Source organism: Manis javanica, chromosome 5 (genome assembly GCF_040802235.1).
Source record: "Manis javanica isolate MJ-LG chromosome 5, MJ_LKY, whole genome shotgun sequence".
NCBI classification, from domain to species: Eukaryota; Metazoa; Chordata; class Mammalia; order Pholidota; family Manidae; genus Manis; species Manis javanica.
This window is the reverse complement of record NC_133160.1, coordinates 25,075,703-25,095,085: the sequence shown is the minus strand read 5'-3', so window position 1 is coordinate 25,095,085 and position 19,383 is coordinate 25,075,703. Positions and strand designations below refer to the sequence as shown.

Sequence of the window (19,383 nt, the reverse complement as noted above, 5' to 3'; positions counted from 1 at the left end):
AGAGGGGAGTGGTGGTAGGGAAGACTAAACGTAGATTGCGTCTGTGTGCACAGGACACTAGAAGCCATCCTGGCTTTTTGAACAGAAAGAACATGAAGAAATTAAATTTTTGGAAAGATGGATAGAATCTTTTGGGAAAGGAACTTTGCAATATTTATCAAAAGCCCTAGAAGTAGCTCTAGAAAGATCATTGAATAATGATCTTTGATGGGATCAAATTTAAGAAAATAAGTAAAATGCAGTCAAAGATTTAAACATGGAGATATTTATGCACGGTTATGTATGAGATATTTATGCAAGGTTATTTATAGCACAAGGAGGAAAAAATTAAAACTGAGAAGTTCAATAAATAGAGTGATGGTTTACATGGGTTAAATTCATTACTTTAAAATGTAATTGAGGTATAGTTGATGGTGTGAAAAAGTGCTCAAAATATAACACTTTGTAAAAAAATAAGTTACAAAACTATATTGAGAATTATTCTAATTTATTAAAAAATGTACATTACATGCAAAATACAATAGAAGGAATTATGCCAGAATGTAAAAAAGGTGGTTATTGCTGGGCAATCAAATTAGGGGTGACTTAATTTTCTTTTTTATACTTTTCTGTATTAGCTGAAGATGACTGCATTTCCTTTAATTGGACAACACTGTTTTAAAAACATGTTTGCTGAGATTTAGATGAGAATTAGAAGATATAGTATAATCTTATGCGAAATTCAAAGTATACAAAATTAGATGTGTGTGACATGATATCAACTCTAAATACCATGCATAGGAAAATGGGAAATCAATATGAAAGAGACAAAAAGAAAATGGAGAAAACCCTTGCACAAATGCTAAAGAGAAAGGGAAACAGAGTGGTCAATAAACTTGAAAAAATGCTCAACCTCACTAGTTGCCATGGAAAATGCAAATTAAAACCTCAGTGAGATATTATTTCATACCCACCAGATTGGGAAAAATGAGAAAATTTGGTAAGATCAAGTGTAGTTCAATATGGACAAACTTTGGAAAAAAATTCATTGTTACCTAATAGAATTGAAGATGCCATGATCTATGACCCAGCAGTTCTATTCTTTGCTATCTGTCCTCAGATAACTCTTGTACATGTGCAGGATGTAGGTATAAAGAGTTTATAGCAGCACTACTTGTAATAGCAAAAATTTGGAAACTACCAAAGTGTCCATTATAGTAGAACAGTTAAAGAATAGTACGTTTATACATAGTAATATAACACAGTGAGAAAATGGATTTAGTTATACACAGCATGAAGGAATTTTCAAAACATATTGCATGAAAAAAATTGCAAAAGAATAACAGTATGATTCCATTTATATGTACTCTGAAAACAGGCCAAACTAATCAACATACTGCATCCCAGGGCTTGTGGTAGCCAGCTTCCTCCAAGGTGGCCCTCAAGGATTCCTGGTTCCTGGTCTTCACATCCTTGGGTAGTCCCTCCCATAGTGTACCAGAGTGGTTCTGTGTGACTGAGAGCAAATGGCAGCGATGAAGGTATGTCACTTCCAAGACTAGGTTACCTCTCCCTCTCTCTCTTCTCATTTGCTCTGGGGGATAGCCAGCTGCAGTGCTGTGAGCAGCCTTATGGAGACGCCTATGTGTGGTGAGAAATCGATGTCTCCTGCCAACTGTCATGTGAGGATCCTCCTGCCCAAGGTAAGCCTTCAGATGACTATAGCCAGCAGCTTGACTGTAACCCTATTTGAGACCCTGACCCAGAACCACTCTATTATGCTGAATTTCTCACCCTCAGAAACTGTGTAAGATGATGTTTGTAATTTTAAGCTGCTAAGTTTGGGGTAGTCTGTTCTGTAGCAATAGATAATACAGGGATGTACACCTATGTAAAATTACAAAGAAATGCAAGGGATAAAAAATATGAAATTCAAGATAGCCATTGCACATTAACAGAGGAGGGTGCAGGATGATTTGGGGAAGAGGGTAAAATTGGGAGCTTTAAAGATAATCAAAATACTCTTATTGAATTGAATTGTACATATGTATACAGAATGTGTTGCCTCATTCTTTATGCCTTTTATACATTTTATATTAAAATGCTAGTAATAGAGATGTTGCCTCTAAAGGCTAGGCTATAGTTATTTTTTTTTCTTCTTTATTATTTCCTCTATTTTTCAAATATAAAAATAAGAAAGCTTTACTTTTGAAATGAGGAATATAGAAATATATAAAAACATATAAAAATACATAAGTGATATGTGTGTACAGACATAGGTATGAGGGTTTGCATTCGAATTAAGAGAGCTCTGAAAGATACTCATCTTTTAATACTGATTTTTTTTTAATTTTTAAAAAAATTTTGGTATCATTAATCTACAATTACATGAGGAACATTATGTTTACTAGACTCCCCGCTTCACCAAGACCCCCTCGCATACCCCATTAGTCACTGTCCAGCATAGTGAGATGCTGTAAAATCACTACTTGTCTTCTCTGTGATGCACAGCCCTCCCCGTGACCCCCCAACATTATACATGCTAATCATAAGGCCCCCTTTCTTCTCTCCCCCCTTCTTCCTCCCTTCCCACCCATCCTCCCTAGTCCCTTTCCCTTTGGTAACTGTTAGTCCATTCTTGGGTTCTGTGAGTCTGCTGCTGTTTTGTTCCTTCAGTTTTGCCTTTGTTCTTTTACTCCACAGATGAGTGAAATCATTTGGTACTTGTCTTTCTCTGCCTGGCTTTTTTTTTAATTAAAATTTTTTATTAGGGTTTGATTGATATATTGATATACACTCTTATGAAGGTTTCACATGAAAAAACAATGTTACTACATTTACCCATATTATCAAGTGCCCACCCACACCCCAGTGCAGTCACTGTACATCAGTGCAGCAAGTTGCCAGAGATCCACTATGTCCCTTCTCTGTGATACACTGTTCTCCCCATGATCCCCCACACCATGTGTACTAAACATAATACCCCTCAGTCCCCTTCTCCCACCCTCCTTACCCGCCCTCCCACACCCCTCCCCTTTGGTAACCACTAGTCCCTTCTTGGAGTCTCTGAGTCTGCTGCTGTTTTGTTCCTACAGTTTTGTTTCGTTGTTATACTCCATAAATGAGGGAAATCACTTGGGATTTGTCTTTCTCCGTCTGGCTTATTTCACTGAGCATAATGTCCTCCAGCTCCATCCATGTTGTTGCAAATGGTAGGATTTGTTTCTTTCTTATGGCTGAATAGTATTCCATTGTGTATATGTACCACATCTACTTTATCCATTCATCTACTGATGGACATTTAGGTTGCTTCCATATCTTGGCTATTGTAAAAAGTGCTGCGATGAACATATGGGTGCATATGTCTTTTTGAATCTGAGAAGTTGTATTCTTTGGGTATATTCTGAGAAGTGGGATTCCTGGATCAAATGGTATTTCTATTTTTAGTTTTTTGAGGAACCTCCATATTGCTTTCCACAATGGTTGAACTAGCTTACATTCCCACCAGCAGTGTAGAAGGGTTCCCCTTTCTCTGCATCCTCGCCAACATTTGTTGTTCTTAGTCTTTTCGATGCTGACCATCCTTACTGGTGTGAGGTGATATCTCATTGTGGTTTTAATTTGCATTTCCCTGATGATTAGTGATGTGGAGCATCTTTTCATGTGTCTGTTGGCCATCTGAATTTCTTCTTTGGGGAACCATCTCTTCATGTCCTCTGCCCATTTGTTAATCAGGTTATTTGTTTTTTGGGTGTTGAGGTGTGTAAGTTCTTTATATATTCTGGATGTTAACCCCTTGTTGGATATGTCATTTACAAATATATTCTCCCATACTGTAGGATGCCTTTTTGTTTAGTTGTTGATGTCCTTTGCTGTACAAAACTTTTTAGTTTGATGTAGTCCCATGAGTTCATTTTTGCTTTTGTTTCCCTTGCTCAAGGAGATGGGTTCAGGAAGAAGTTGCTCTTGCTTATATTCAGGAGATTTTTGCCTAAGAGTTTTATGTCTTCTCCCACACCCCTCCCCTTTGGTAACCACTAGTCCCTTCTTGGAGTCTCTGAGTCTGCTGCTGTTTTGTTCCTACAATTTTGTTTCGTTGTTATACTCCATAAATGAGGGAAAAGAGTATTTTGTCTTCTAAGAGTTTTATGGTTTCATGACTTACATTCAAGTCTTTAATCCATTTTGAGTTTACTTTTGTGTATGGGGTTAAACAATAATCCAGTTTCATTCTCTTGCATTTAGCTGTCCCGTTTTGCCAACACTAGCTGTTGAAGAGACTGTTATTTCCCCATTGTATGTCCATGGTTCCCTTTATCATATATTAATTGACCATATATGGTTGGGTTTATATCAGGGCTCTCTAGTCTGTTCCATTGGTCTATGGGTCTGTTCTTGTGCCAGTACCAAATTGTCTTGATTAGTGTGGCTTTGTAGTAGAGCTTGAAGTTGGGGAGCATAATTCCCCCTGCTTTATTCTTCCTTCTCAGGATTGCTTTGGCTTGGCTATTCAAGGTCTTTTGTGGTTCCATATGAATTTTAGGACAATTTTCTCTAGTTTGTTGAAGAATGCTGTTGGTATTTTCATAGGAATTGCATTGAATCTATAGATTGCTTTGGGTAGGATGGCCATTTTGACAATATTAATTCTTCCTATCCATGAGCATGGGATGAGTTTCCATTTATTGGTATCTTCTTTAATTTCTTTCATGAGTGTCTTGTAGTTTTTAGAGTATAGGTCTTTCACTTCCTTGGTTAGGTTTATTCCTAGGTATTTTATTCTTTTTGATGCAATTGTGAATGAAATTGTTTTCCTGATTTCTCTCTCTGCTAGTTCATTGTTAGTGTATAAGAAAGCCACAGATTTATGTGTATTAATTTTGTATCCTGCAACTTTGCTGAATTCAGATATTGGACCTAGTAGTTTTGGAGTGGATTCTTTAGGTTTTTTATGTACAATATCATGTCATCTGCAAACAGGGACAGTTTACCTTCTTCCTTGCCAATCTGGATGCCTTTTATTTCTTTGTGTTGTCTGATTGCCGAGGCTAGGACCTCCAGTACTATGTTGAATAGAAGTGGGGAGAGCGGGGATCCTTGTTTTGTTCCTGATCTTAAAGGAAAAGCTTTCAGCTTCTCGCTGTTACGTATAATGTTGGCTGTGGGTTGGTCATATGTGGCCTTTATTATGTTGAGGTACTTGCCCTCTACACCCATTTTGTTGAGAGTTTTTATCATGAATGGATGTTGAATTTTGTTAAATGCTCTTTCAGCATCTATGGAGATGATTATGTGGTTTTTGTCCTTCTTTTTGTTGATGTGGTGGATGATGTTGATGGATTTTCAAATGTTGTACCATCCTTGCATCCCTGGCATAAATCCAACTTGATCATGATGGATGATCTTTTTTATCTATTTTTGAATTTGGTTTGCTAATATTTTGTTGAGTATTTTTGCATCTATGTTCATCAGGGATATTGGTCTGTAATTTTCTTTTTTTGTGGTGTCTTTGCCTGGTTTTGGTATTAGAGTGATGCTGGCCTCATAGAATGAGTTTGGAAGTATTCCCTCCTCTTCTATTTTTTGGAAAACTTTAAGGAGAATGGGTATTAGGTCTTCACTGAATGTTTGATAAAATTCAGCAGTGAAGCCATCTGGTCCAGGAGTTTTGTTCTTATGTAGGTTTTTGATTACCATTTCAGTTTCGTTGCTGGTAATTTGTTCATATTTTCTGTTTCTTCCTTGGTCAGCCTTGGAAGGTTGTATTTTTCTAGAAAGTTGTCCATTTCTTCTAGGTTGTCCAGTTTATTGGCATATAATTTTTCATAGTATTCTCTAATAATTCTTTGTATTTCTGTGGTGTCTGTAATGATTTTTCCTTTCTCATTTCTGATTCTGTTTATGTGTGTAGACTCCATTTTTCTTGATAAGTCTGGCTAGGGGTTTATCTATTTTGTTTATTTTCTCCAAGAACCAGCTCTTGCTTTCATTGATTCTTTCTATTGTTTTATTCTTCTCAATTTTATTTATTTCTGCTCTAATCTTTATTATGTCCCTCCTTCTGCTGACTTTGGGCCTCATTTGTTGTTCTTTTTCTAGTTTCATTAATTGTGAGTTTAGACTGTTTATATGGGATTGTTCTTCTTTCTTGAAGTAGGCCTGTATTGCAATATACTTTCCTCTTAGCACAGCCTTGGCTGCGTCCCACAGATTTTGTGATGTTGAATTATTGTTGTCATTTGTCTCCACATATTGCTTGATCTCTGTTTTTATTTGGTCATTGATCCATTGGTTATTTAGGAACATGTTGTGAAGCCTCCATGTGTTTGTGGGATTTTTCATTTTCTTTGTGTAATTTATTTCTAGTTTCATAGCTTTGTGATCTGAGAAACTGGTTGTTACAATTTCAATGTTTTTGAATTTACTGAAGCTCTTTTTTTGGTCTAGTATATGTTCTGTTCTTGAAAATGTTCCATATGCACTTGAGAAGAATGTGTATTCTGTTGCTTTTGGGTGTAGAGTTCTGTAGATGTCTGTTAGGTCCATCTGTTCTATTGTGTTGTTCAGTGCCTGTGTGTCCTTACTTATCTTTTGTCTGCTTGATCTGCCCTTCAGAGTGAGTGGAGTGTTGAAGTCTTCTAGAATGGATGCATTGCATTATATTTCCCCTTTTAATTCTGTTAGTATTTATTTCACATATGTGGGTGCTCCTCTGTTGGGAGCATAGATATTTATAATGGTTATATCTTCTGGTTGGATTGACCCCTTTATCATCAAATGTCCTTTGTCTCTTGTTACTTTCTGTGTTTTGAAGTCTATTTTGTCTGATACAAGTATTGCAACTCTTGCTTTTTTCTCTGTTGGTTGCATGAAATATCTTTTTCCATCCCTTCACTTTTAGTCTGTGTATGTCTTTGGGTTTAAAGTGAGTCTCTTGCAGGCAGCATATAGATGGGTCTTGTTTTTTTATCCATTCAGTGTCTCTATGTCTTTTGATTGGTACAGTCAGCCCATTTACATTTAGGGTGATTATCGATAGGTATGTACTTATTCCCATTGCAGGCTTTAAATTTGTGGTTTCCAAAGGTTCAAGGTTAATTTCTTTACTATCTAAGAGTCTAACTTAACTCACTTAATATGCTGATACTAACAAAATCTGAAGGTTATTTTCTTTTTCTCCTCCTTTTTCTTCCTCCTCCATTCTTTATATATTAGATATCATATTCTGTATTCTTTGTCTATCCCTTAATTGACTTTGGGGATAGTTAACTTAATTTTGCATTTGCTTAGTAATTAGCTGTTCTACTTTCTTTACTGTGGTTTTATTTCCCCTGGTGACAGCTATTAAACCTTAGGAACACTTCCATCTATAGCAGCCCCTCCAAAATAGACTGTAGAGATGGTTTGTGGGAGGTAAATTCTCTCAGCTTTTGTTTATCTGGAAATTGTTTAATCCCTCCTTCAAATTTAAGTGATAATCTTGCTGGATAAAGTAATCTTGGTTCCAGGCCCTTCTGCTTCATTGCCTTAAATACATCATGCCACTCCCTTCTGGCCTGTAAGGTTTCTGCTGAGAAGTCTGATGTTAGCCTGATGGGCTTTCTTTGTATGTGATCTTATTTCTTTCTCTAGCTGCTTTTAATAGTCTGTCCTTATCCTTGATCTTTGCCAATTTTATTACTATATGTCTTAGTGTTGTCTTCCTTGGGTCCCTTGTGTTGGGAGATCTGTTGATCTCCATGGCCTGAGAGACTATCTCCATCCCCAGACTGGGGAAGTTTTCAGCAACTACCTCCTCAGAGACACTTTCTATCCCTTTCTCTTCCTCTTCTTCTTCTGGTATCCCTATAATGCAAATATTGTTCTGTTTGGATTGGTCACACAGTTCTCTCAATATTCTTTCATTCTTAGAGATCCTTTTTTCTCTCTGTGCCTCAGCTTCTTTGTATTCCTCTTCTCTAGTTTCTATTCCATTTATCATCTCCTCCTTTGTATCCAGCCTGCTTTTAATATCCTCCATCGTGCTCTTCAGCGATTGGATCTCCAACCTAAATTCATTCCTGAGTTCTTGGATATCTTTCCATACCTCCATTAGCATGTTGATGATTTTTATTTTGAACTCCCTTTCAGGAAGAGTCATAAGGTACATGTCATTTAAATCTTTCTCCGGTTATATTAATTTTACTCTGGACCAGGTTCCTTTAGCGTTTCATATTTGTATATGGCGCCCTCTAGTGTCCAGAAGCTCTACTCTGGAGCTGCTCAGCCCCTGAAGCAATGTCAGGGGTTGCAGGGGAGCGGTATTGGTGCCTGGGGGGAGGAAAGAGCTGTTCCCCTCTTTCCGGCTGCTGTGCCTGTCTCCACTGCCTGAACCAGTGGGACAAGCACACAGGTTTGAGCTTTTGTCCCAGAGCAGCTGGAGATGGATCCCTGCTTTCTACAAGTAGCTGGAATCTCAGTCTCTCCAGGAACTCTGCCTGTATTAACTTTCAAACCCAGGAGTCATGTGAATATCATGAAAGCACCATGAAATGTAGGTTTGTGCTCCCAGAGCAGATCTCCGGAGCTAGGTATTCAGCAGTCCCAAGCGTTTCACTCCCTCCCTACTCCGTTTCTCTTCCTCCCACTGGTGAGCTAGGGTGGGGAGCTGGGGTGGGGGAGGGGCTCAGGTCCCGTGGAGCCACAGCTCTGGTACGTTACCCCGTTAGGTGAGGTCTGCTCTTTTCTCCAGGTGTGTGTAGTCTGGTGCTGTCCTCTTTCCTGTTGCTCTCTCAGGATTAGTTGCGCCAACTATATTTTCTAATTGTATTGAGTTTTAGGAGGAAGCCGGTGTCTCTCCTCTCACGCCACCATCTTTAATCCCCCTCTCTGCCTGGCTTTTAATACTGATTTTTTAACTGATGAGTGAGACTGATGATGGGATGTGTTGGGAGGTGTAAGGGCATCTTCACTTTTTACCTCATAAATGTTTCTGAACCCAGATGGATCTTGCTGCTAATCTTAACTCAGCTGTGTGGTCTTGGACAAGTCATGTTAGTTCCTTGACCTGTTTTTTTTTTTTTTTTTCATCTAGAAACTGAAAATAATAGTCCCCTAGCTGGAAAGGGTATTGCAATAATTAAGTGAAATCATGCATGTACAGCACCTAACATACACCCTTACTCTGTTATAAATGTTATTATTTTCGTAGTTTTAAAACATTATTTAAAAAAACAGAGAAAGTCTCAAATATTAAAGTTGCTGAGGCCTAGGCACCAAGCCAGTTGCTAGTGCAAGCGCAGAGGTTGGAATTTCAAGGGATTCGCTTTCCTGCCCCCAGGAGAAGACAGAGGCACCACTCTGAACCTGGCTACCACTGATCTTACATGAACTTATTGAAAAAAACCTCTACATTAACAGTCGTTCTCCATCCCCCCTACTCCCTGGCCCCTGGCAACCATTAAGCTGCTTCCTGTCTCTGTGGCTTTGTCTATTTTGGACATTTCAGATAAATGGAATCACACAATATTTGTACTTTTGAGTCTGGCTTCTTTTACTTAGTGTAACGTTCATGTTCTTCTATGTTGTAATATGTATCAGTACAATATTTCATTCACTTTTTTAAAGAATACTCTTCCATTGTGTGGATGTAACACATTTTATTTATCCATTCATCAGTTGGTAGACATTTAGGTTGTTTCCTGTAGTCCACTCCTTTTAATCGCAGTGTTGCTGAGGTTTCTGTAATCCCTCCCCCAAAAGAATTCCACATCAACCACGAAGCAAGAGCCGAGGGAACAGCTGCAGAACTTGCTTTGCTTGGCTGTATATCTGTTCCAACTGTGGAAGAAGAGTGGTGCCCGCTTCCCTAAGAATCCTTTTGATGGCTGTCACTAAGGGCTCACACTGCTGTCTTCTCCAGAGGAAAGTCCTTGGGTGAGCACTGCCACCTCACCTAGAAATACCTGAGGGTCACATGGCTGCCCAGAGCCAATGACTGGCTGTCATTGAAGTAAGAGGCCTTCACCAAGCTGGAAGGCAGGTTCAGATTTCTGGCCTGGTGACCCCTGGTTAAATAGTGGAAGGACTGACAGACATAGAGTGAAGGAGCAGAATTGGAAGGGGCAGGACTAAAAGTTGATTCTTTCTCTCTCACATTTGAAAATTAGAGCTTGATGAGACTGAGAAATTTTCTACACCACTGGCTTCTTCTCTCTCCTTTGCAGACTTCTCTTCCTTACAGGACTTCTTTATTTTAGAAACAATAGATTCAAATGACACACTAAGTAAAGGGCTAGATTCTTTTTTTCAGAAATCTTTTATTGGAATAAAGTTCATACATAATACTATGTGGTTTCAGATGTACAACATAGTAACTGGATAATTGTATACATTACTAGATGCTTGCCGTAATAGGTGTAGTTACCCCATTGCCATACCAAGATACTATAATTTTATTAGTTAAATTCTCTATGTTGTATTTCCTCCTATGTCCAACTTATTTTACAATTTTCAGTTTGTACCTCTTTATCCCCTTCTCCTATTTCATCCATTGTCTCACCACCTTCCCTATGGTAACCAACAGTCTATTACCTATATTTGTGGGTCTATTTCTTTTTTTGTTTGTTTTTTATTTTCCACATAAAAGTGAAATATATGGTATTTGTCTTTATCTGCCTGGTTTATTTCCCTTAGCATGTTCCTGTAGGTCCATCCATGTTGCAAATGGCAAGACGTCCTTCTTTATGGCTGAGTAATATTCCATTGTATATATGTACCACATCTTCTTTATCCATTTTCTAAACACTTGGGTTGCTTCCATAGCTTTGCTATTATAAATAATGCTGCAGTGAATGTCAGTGTGCATATATCTTTATTGCGGTTTTGTTTCTTGGCTAAATTCCCAGAAGTGAAATTGCTGGGTCATATAGCTACATTAAAAAAAAAAATTAGAGATATAGTTCAAATTATCTATCCTTTCTATCCACAAATCCAGTTATTTCTTGCCCTTTGCAGTTCCCACACTTGACAGTTTTCTTCCATACCTTTCCCTCTCTCTCTCTATATATATATACATCCATGTTTTGGAGAGGCAGTATAGGTCAGTGAAGGGCTTGGCTTCTATAGCTGGCCTTCTTGGATTCAAATTCTGCTTCTGTCGCATACAAACTGTATGACCTTGGAGAAATTATCTAATCTTTCTGAGCCTCAATATCCTCAGCTTATAAAGTGGAAATAACATTACCTTCCTCATAGGATTACTGTTAGGATGAAATGAGTTAATATGTGTAAAGTACTTCAAACAGTGCCTGGTATATGTTAAGTGTCAGATAAGTGCTAGCTGTTATTATTTATACATGCCCTTACTAAAAGTAGTGTTGTTTTGCATATTTTTAAAAAATATAATTGTTTCAAAATGAATTTATATCAATCAGTGATTTGTTTTTAACTAAAAAATGTGTCTCAAAGATCCCTTCCTGTCATTCCAGATCAAACTCTTTTTGAACTGATGCTTTTTATTCCATTCTATAGACAATTTATTGAAATACTCCCCTACTTATGGACACTTAGGTGGTTTCAAATTTCTCACAACTACAGTGCAACAGCCTAGTAATTGATTTCCCTAGTTCCATTCTTGTTCATCCCCGCTCTTTTTAGCACAGCAGCCAGAATTAATCCCATTAAAAGCAGAGAGTAGATCAAACCTCCACACCAACCCAGGACTCCCACCTCATTCAGAGTAAAAAAAAATCTTTACAATGATCTGGTTGGTCTGCAGTCCTGCCCCAGAGTATCTCTGGCTTCTTCTGACACTCTACTCCTTGTCCATTTGACCCAGCCACCCTGACCTGCTATGCTCCTGCTTCTGCCTGGAACACTTTTCCTTCAGATATCTGCATTGCCTACAACTTCACCTTCTGGAGGTCTTCGACCAAATGTCCCTCAACTACCCTGCTTAAAACTGCAGACCCCTTTCACATGGATAAGGCCAGAAAAGTAGTGACTGAAATTGAATTGTCGATGGAGTGGACTAGATGTATCTGTGCTTCCTTCCAGCTCTTAAAATTCTGCTCTAGTGATTTCAGACCTCACAATTGCCCATTCATGAAGAATGGAAACTTGAGACTCAATCTAGAATACAACTGATGCAGATGTAATGATAAGAGAGGAATCCCTCAGGCCAGGCATACCTCTTGTTAGTCTGCAAGGACTTGGGAAGTTCTTGCAAACATCCTGACTTCCTGGCATTGCCTCATTTGCTCACTCACTCACTCACTCACTCATTCACTCACTGAGCCCCTTCTGCCTAGTAGGACCAGAACACAGCATAGCTCTGATGCCCCTTCCCTCCTAACATAAAGCAAGCTACCTCTGCCTTCACCCCCTCCCTAGCCTGGCTACTCCTTGGCCCTGCATACGCCTGGTGGGCAGATGTGTCTGCTGAAAGTGGGCAGCCAGCCATAGCCTAGGCAGACACTGTGCTCCCTTGGTCTCTGTCCAGCCCCACCTTCCTCCTCTTACTGACATCTACCCTTTGGGGCTTGGAGAGCAAATAACTTTGCATTTATCACCTCCTAATATACTACGTCATCTATTTATTCACCTTGTTTAGTGGCTGTCTTCTCTACTAAAATGTCAGCTGCCTGAGGAGATTGTCTTTTCACTGTTGTATCCCCACACTTAGCACAGTGACAGACACATAGTAGGTGCAAAAAATGTTGTAGTGCCTGTGCCTCTGTGTAAAAGTGGTTGTGTGTCTTTTGGAAGTAAACCTAAAAATGGGAGTCCTCGGTCACAGGGCATACATGTTTGATATTTTAATAGAGATGCTACCAAGTTGCTCTCTAAAGTTGCCCAACCCATCTGTTCTACCTCTTGAGTTACCTTGCAAATTCTTGATACCATCAAACTTTTAATTTTGGTTAATCTGATGAATGAAAATGGTACCTTCTTGTTTAAATTTCCAGTATTATTAGCACCTTTTTGTGTCTTTAATGGACAATTTCTTTCTTCTAAAAATTGCTTTTTTTCTCTAATATTTTCCTATTGAATCTTTGTCCTTTTCTCAGTGATTAATAGGAGATTTTTTGTTTACATTTTGGGTTCTAATCCTTTGTTAACATGTGTTAGAAATATTTCACCCTACAGTCTTGACTGATTGTTCTTCTTTCGTCAAACAGAGTTTTAAAATTTTGCTTTGGTCAGTCTTTTCCTTTATGTGTTAGTTCTTCCCTATGTTTTACTTAAAAATTTCCTACCCCAGCATCATATGTTTATTCTCTTAAAACTTTAAAATTTTTAATTCTAGAAGTATCTGTAGGGTTTTAATTAATTGAAATTTCTTTTTGTAAATGGTATGGAATAAAAATCTAACATAATATTTTCCCCAAATGAAAAGCAAATGTCCCAGCTCCATTATTTATTTGTTTCTATTTGATTTGAAATTCTACTCAGCATTTACTAAATTTTGACATACATGGATCTGTTCCTGGACTCTTAAAATTCTTCTACTTAAATTTCTGTGGTAATACCCTACTTAAAAGAAAATCTTGTGGGAAATTTCAAACACATATATGTATATGGGTATATGTATGTACGTATATATCATGAACTTGTCATTCAGCTTCCACAATTATCACGTTGTGACTAATCTTGTTTCATCTATACTCCCACCTATTTTATTTCCCTCCCCCCCATACTGCCAATTATTTGGAAGAAAATTATAGAGTCATTCCATCCCTACCATTTCTATACATATCTCTAAAATTAAAGAGTATTGAAAAACAAACAAAAAACCCAAACCCACACTTGTAGTTTATTTTTGAAGAAATTAGATCTTTTTATCCTGAAGAATTTCCTCGCCTGGATTTTGCTGATTGTATCCCCATAGAGTCAATTGACTACACTTTAAAAATGACTATGATTTAATAATATTTACGAGATCTGGTATGGCAATTCTCCTCTGCTATTTTTCAAAATTCAAATGCCACATTTCCACTTCCATATGAATTTTAGAATCAACTTGGCAAGTTCCATGACAAAACCTATTGGAATTTCGTTGCAGTTGCCTTGAAATTTTAATATGGAGAATTAACATCTTTACAACATTGGATCTCCTTATCCATTAAGAAGGTTGATAACCCCAATTATTTTTATAGTTATTCATCTAAGTTTTACCGGTTTTTGTTTATTTTCCCATTAATGGCTTAGGCTTTTTAAAAAACTGTAGCATGTTGTTAGTTGTGAACGGTGATCTTTTTGTTCTTTGTTCCTACTATTTTTTAATTATTGATGGTGTATAGGACTCGACGTTCTTTTTTTTATCATTTTAATTTTTATTTAATTATAAGTGCCATACAATAGCCTTTTAGTTTTAGATGTATATCATAGTGATTTGATCTTTATATATTACAAAATGCTCTCCATGATTAAGTCTAGTTGCCATCTACCTCCATACATAGTTATTACAGTATTATTGACTACGTTCCCTATGCTACGCACTAAAATGCTAGCCCAGGGGAAGCAAACTGTCTACGATGAATGAATGGATAAAGAGGACCCGGCGTTCTTAATTCAGATCCCATCTCCTCCACTTATTATATGATTTCAGACAAGTTTACTCAATTTCTCTGCTTGTTTTCTCTTCTACAATACGAGTATGATAAAGCAAGAGACGTCGTCGTTATGAAAAGGGAGGTAACCTATAGACCGTAGCTTTAAACCAGTAATATCAGGGCAGAGACTGGATAGAGTGCGAGAGACTCCTTCATGATTGGGAGAGAAGCTGGGGGCGAGTCTGTTTTATACAGGGAACTCTATGTTCAAATGAAGCGAACCCCTATGAACATTCAAGGCACAGTATACAGCTACAGGAAGAGTAATAAATGAATGAAGAAATTTCTTCCGTGAAAGTTGTGAGGATGTTTAGGACGGGCGCCACTCTGTTACCTAAACCGACTCCCCATCTTTTCAGTTGGTACCACCTCCTCCGAAGAGTTTGGAGCTGAGCATTCTGGGCTTTGTAGTAATTTCCTTGATAGAGTTGGTCCAACAGAATCATCCAGTCGCGAGAGACTACATTTCCCAGGAGCCTCTCCGACCGGTTATTTGCTTGTCCATCCTGACTTCCGGCGTCGCTGCGCTCTCTAGGGCCAATTGGGATGCTGGGGTTGCTGGCTCCCAGCACTCTGATTGGTGCGTTCGACTAAAGAGCCTGGGTTCAAATTTTCAACGGACTGAATGAGTCCCGCGGCGGGATTGGCGGGCGCTCCGTTTTGAGGCAAGGTGAGCGGTGGGGAGAAACGGGGAGCAGCTGGGTCCCTGGCTGCTTTCTTTCTGATTTTCGAACGGCTGGAGGTCGCTTGCATGCCTCGAGCGCTTCTAGGCCCGGGCTTCTGAGGCCTGTGTGGTGTGAGGGCGCTGTCCTGGCTGGGCGGAGTAGGAGCCCGGGCTTCGGGCCACCCATTTCTTGGTGACAGGATTTTCCCCTGAAGTCTGTCCGGCCGGAGTCTGGCGGGAGCCCGTGTCTGGAGGTAGAGGCGGAGGCCGGCTGTGGGAAATAGGAAGGAGTTGTGGGAGGCTGTAGACTTACAGTAACGGTAACGACAATTGTTATTGTCACGCACCCATGAAATAAGCATTTACTGGACTAAGCCCTCCGCGTGCGTTTTCTCGTTTAATTTTCGCACGAAGCCAATGAAGTAGGTGTTTTTTTAGTCCCACTTAATAAAGGAGGGAATCGAGGACCACAATCTAGATACATTTCGAGAAAAGGGCATTTGGTGGAGAAACTGCGGCATTGGTAGAGGAAAACATGTGGTCACCAGTACATTTCAAAACTGTTGTGTGTGATAAGGTAAATGGGGTGGTGTGAGAATATATTGAGGGAGAGTTTAATTCCACTTGGAGTTGTCTTTCTGTTTGGGATTTTAAGTTGATTCTGTTCATCCGTATGTGCCCAGTCCTTCCCCTTTGTATTGAATAACTAGATATTATTGCTTTTCTGATTTCCTTCCCTAGAACATTTATGGATTGAAGAGGAAAGGAATAGTGTGAACTAGGCTATAATATTGTAGGATTGTTTTGCCCCCCTTTTCTTGATATATGGTTTCTTTTTCTCACGTGAAATTTTCTAGTAGTTAAGTACCAAGGACTTTCCCCTTAAGACAAGACGGTATCTGAGTGCTCTACTGATTTTGCTCTAATGTCATTGATTAGTGTACTCCTGGGTTGAGCCTTACCTTGTCTTGACATCCTATGGCCTTTCTTTGAATTTGCCTCGCTCACCAGATGTCAGAAATTGAGCTATTTACCACTATAAGAACGATATTCTTGTGTTCTGGCCTCTGAATCGCCCTCCCTGTGAAGCCACTCATATCACCCTTGGTTGTTTTGGAGTAGCACTGTTGGGTGTGTCAGCTCAATATTAAGTTGTCACTCTTGGAATCAAAATTACAGTGGCTCCCAGCTCGCTTAGTTGATTGACTAATTAACTGTTTGAGGGTGTACTGTGTGCTCAGATTGGTGTTAGATAATGTGGTATGCAGATGTATGAAGTCCTCAAGGATTTTCTAGTATGCTTGAGGACAAAAAACATATTCACACTGACAAATGACAATCAGAATAAGACATGACAACATTTTGAGAGCTCTACTGTTAGATATTGTAAGTGCCCTAGCAATTTAGAGGTGAGGGAGGTCACGGAGGCTTAAAACGGGCAAGTATGGCTTAGTGAAGGAGGTGGGACACAAACTGGCTCTTGACATGCAGTTTGGTTTAGGGACTAGAGCAGTCTTCAGTGAACAGAAATCACTCACTTATCTGTTGAACTGGATAGACAGGAGAACATTATCTAAACTAACTATAAAATTGTAGGTATGAATAACTAGATATGTTCGTTTGGGTGGGTAAATTTGTTTAAACTTCCAAGTTATTTGAATGAAATTAGGTTATTTTGGCCAGGCTTATGCTTAAGTCTGTGTATTACAACCCTAATAAAGTTAATTTATCCTACAGTTGCAAATAAGTTTCATCAGACAGGATTATGGGAAGGTCCTTCATTTTTGTTTAGGTACCAGGAGAGGTTCAGAGTTCTATATGCCCTGTATTTATTTTTCTTCAGTCTTTCCTAGGTCTCTTGCTTAATTCATTTTGAATTGCTGGGTAAGAAAGGAGATTTAAATGCCCTTTGGCAAACTTAGTATTTTTTTGCTATGGGTAAAGTTGGAAAGCAGAATTGACTACAGGGAGGTTGAACAGCCCAAGCAACTCTGAATAGATCTGAATAGACATAGAGATCAACAGCTCAGGGTAAAGGTACTTTGTGAAATAATTATAGATAACTGGGAGGGGTTCTTTGTTTGTACAGAGAATCTTGATTAGAAGGAAATTAAAGGTGAGTGAGAAAGGTGTTTATTTTCAAATTAAAAAAGCTATTTCTATTTGTTTTTAACTAAAAAAAGGTAGTAAAAGTCTTTTCCTATTTTTAAGTGTAGCTCTTATTGTCCTGATGTTCAAATAGGCTTGAAGTACGTACTGCCACCCTTTGGTGTCAGTGTTCCTAAATTGCAGGTTTTGGAAAGATTGCTTTAAAGTGGGAGTATGTAATATCAAAGACATCAGGAGATATTAAAATTTTTTTAAGAACATTTCTACACTAAGGAAACAGTAATCTGTTGGCATTTGGGAGTAACTGTGCTATTTAGACCTTAGTTCTCAGAAGCACTCGGTTTTGAGAGTGAGCCTTGGTCTTTTATTGTCCCTTCTTTTTCTGTTTTTTATTATTAAAAACTTGAACCTGTTTCATCACCTTCTGTTTCTTCAGGTCTTGATAAGAAGTACTTGCTAGGCTTCAAGATTTCAGAAGAGGTAAAAGAGTATATTGTAACTTCTGTGATTAAACCACATACAGGTAAGGCTGTGTCTGCACTGAATTGCATTAAAAAGGAATAAGGGAAATGTTAATGTATTAACTTTAAAAGTGCTTAAATAAACTTAGTGCATCTTTTATAAAGTAGCACATTTTGGAAGAAAATATACTTAACATAGAAAAGCAAAAGAAAGTAATATCACTCACTATCCCATTTCTCAGGTAAACTGGCTAACATTTTTATAGATTTATTTCCAGTTTTTTTCCGTACCTATATTTGCTTTTAAAAAATCATCACTAAAAACCTTCATTTTTTAAATTTAAAACAATTTGAGCATTTTTTTCATGTCATTAAAATTTTTTAAAACATAATTTTAATGGCCGTATGGTACATTATATGGTTCTATTGTAATATTTTACCCAGTTAAATCATTGGTCATAAAGAATGTACATTTTTAAGGCTTGATATATAACATCAGATTGGCTCACTGGAAAATTATGTTGATTTACATTCCCACTTAATAGTGTATATTCACACAGGCACAAATTTACCTTTTTTAAAATATATAATGCAGTCACATGGTGCAAAAATCAAAGTAATATAAAAAAACTTACAGTTCAAAATTTTCCAACCCTGTCACTGTTTACCTCATTCCATGTCATCCCATAGGCAGTCACTTTTTAGTTTTAAGGTCTTGGGTGTTTGTTTATGTGTACTTCCCAAACCAGATACCTTTTGAAAGATGCAGATCTCTGTAAGACTGAGTAATTGAGATTCAACTAGGGTTATAACCTCCTACAGCCTCACTGTCAACCCTTACACACTTGTAGTGTGTGTAGAACTACACACAACTAAGAACTAAGAACATCACAACACTTTGCTATTGTACAAAGATTTCCTTTCAGTATTCTACAAAGATCGTGTCATTATTTGGTCTAGAGATAAATGGCATCATTGTTTTTTATCTAGGTTCTGTTCAGTCAGTCCGGTAAGAGTGGATTATAGTTCATAGAGTTCTGTGGATAAATTAAAGGAACTGAGTTTCTAATCCTTCAAAAGGAGTGATAAGAAACTCACAAGTTTGGGGGAGAAAGAATAGAAAAGTGTATTTGCTTGAGGTTTCTGGACAGTGATGAATTAGAACAAGTGTCCATGTGTCCTGTGCTGACTTCTGAGTGCTTGGATAGTGAGAGATTGTCATTGGATTTTAAATTGACCCAATTTTGGAAGCTCCATAGATCTGTTTCTGTAAACAGTTCCGATTTCAACATAGAAGTTAGTGAACGTAAATGTGGAAACACAAAGTCCATTAACTTCCTTCAGACTTAGTTTATGACTTTGATTAACAGTTAAAATTGCATGCTGGATTATGTTGCCATTTACTGACTCCTGCTAATCCCTTATGTGCAAAAAAAAAAAATGTAGGTGTTTTCTCCCTGGGTAAGATGAAAATAACTCAACTCTATTTAACTTGTGGTACTGTAACAGGATCTCTTATCCCTTGTGAAAGTAGGAGTGGGTGTCCCTAGGGAAACAGCACTGCCTGGGATGGGAC

At 38.2% G+C, this 19,383-nt stretch overlaps 1 protein-coding gene across 7 annotated transcripts in view; it reads left to right on the top strand.

Moving 5' to 3' along the window:
• Positions 1 to 19,383, top strand: part of TPX2 (TPX2 microtubule nucleation factor) — a 65,185-nt gene that overhangs the window by 3,148 nt on the left and 42,654 nt on the right. Inside the window, exons 3-4 of one of the 7 annotated variants that reach the window (XM_073236755.1) lie at positions 1,358 to 1,520; positions 17,783 to 17,869. The gene's annotated coding sequence lies outside the window, so the exon portion shown is untranslated. The other 6 variants (XM_073236754.1, XM_017653708.3, XM_037004662.2 and 3 more) reach the window with 6 other exon arrangements.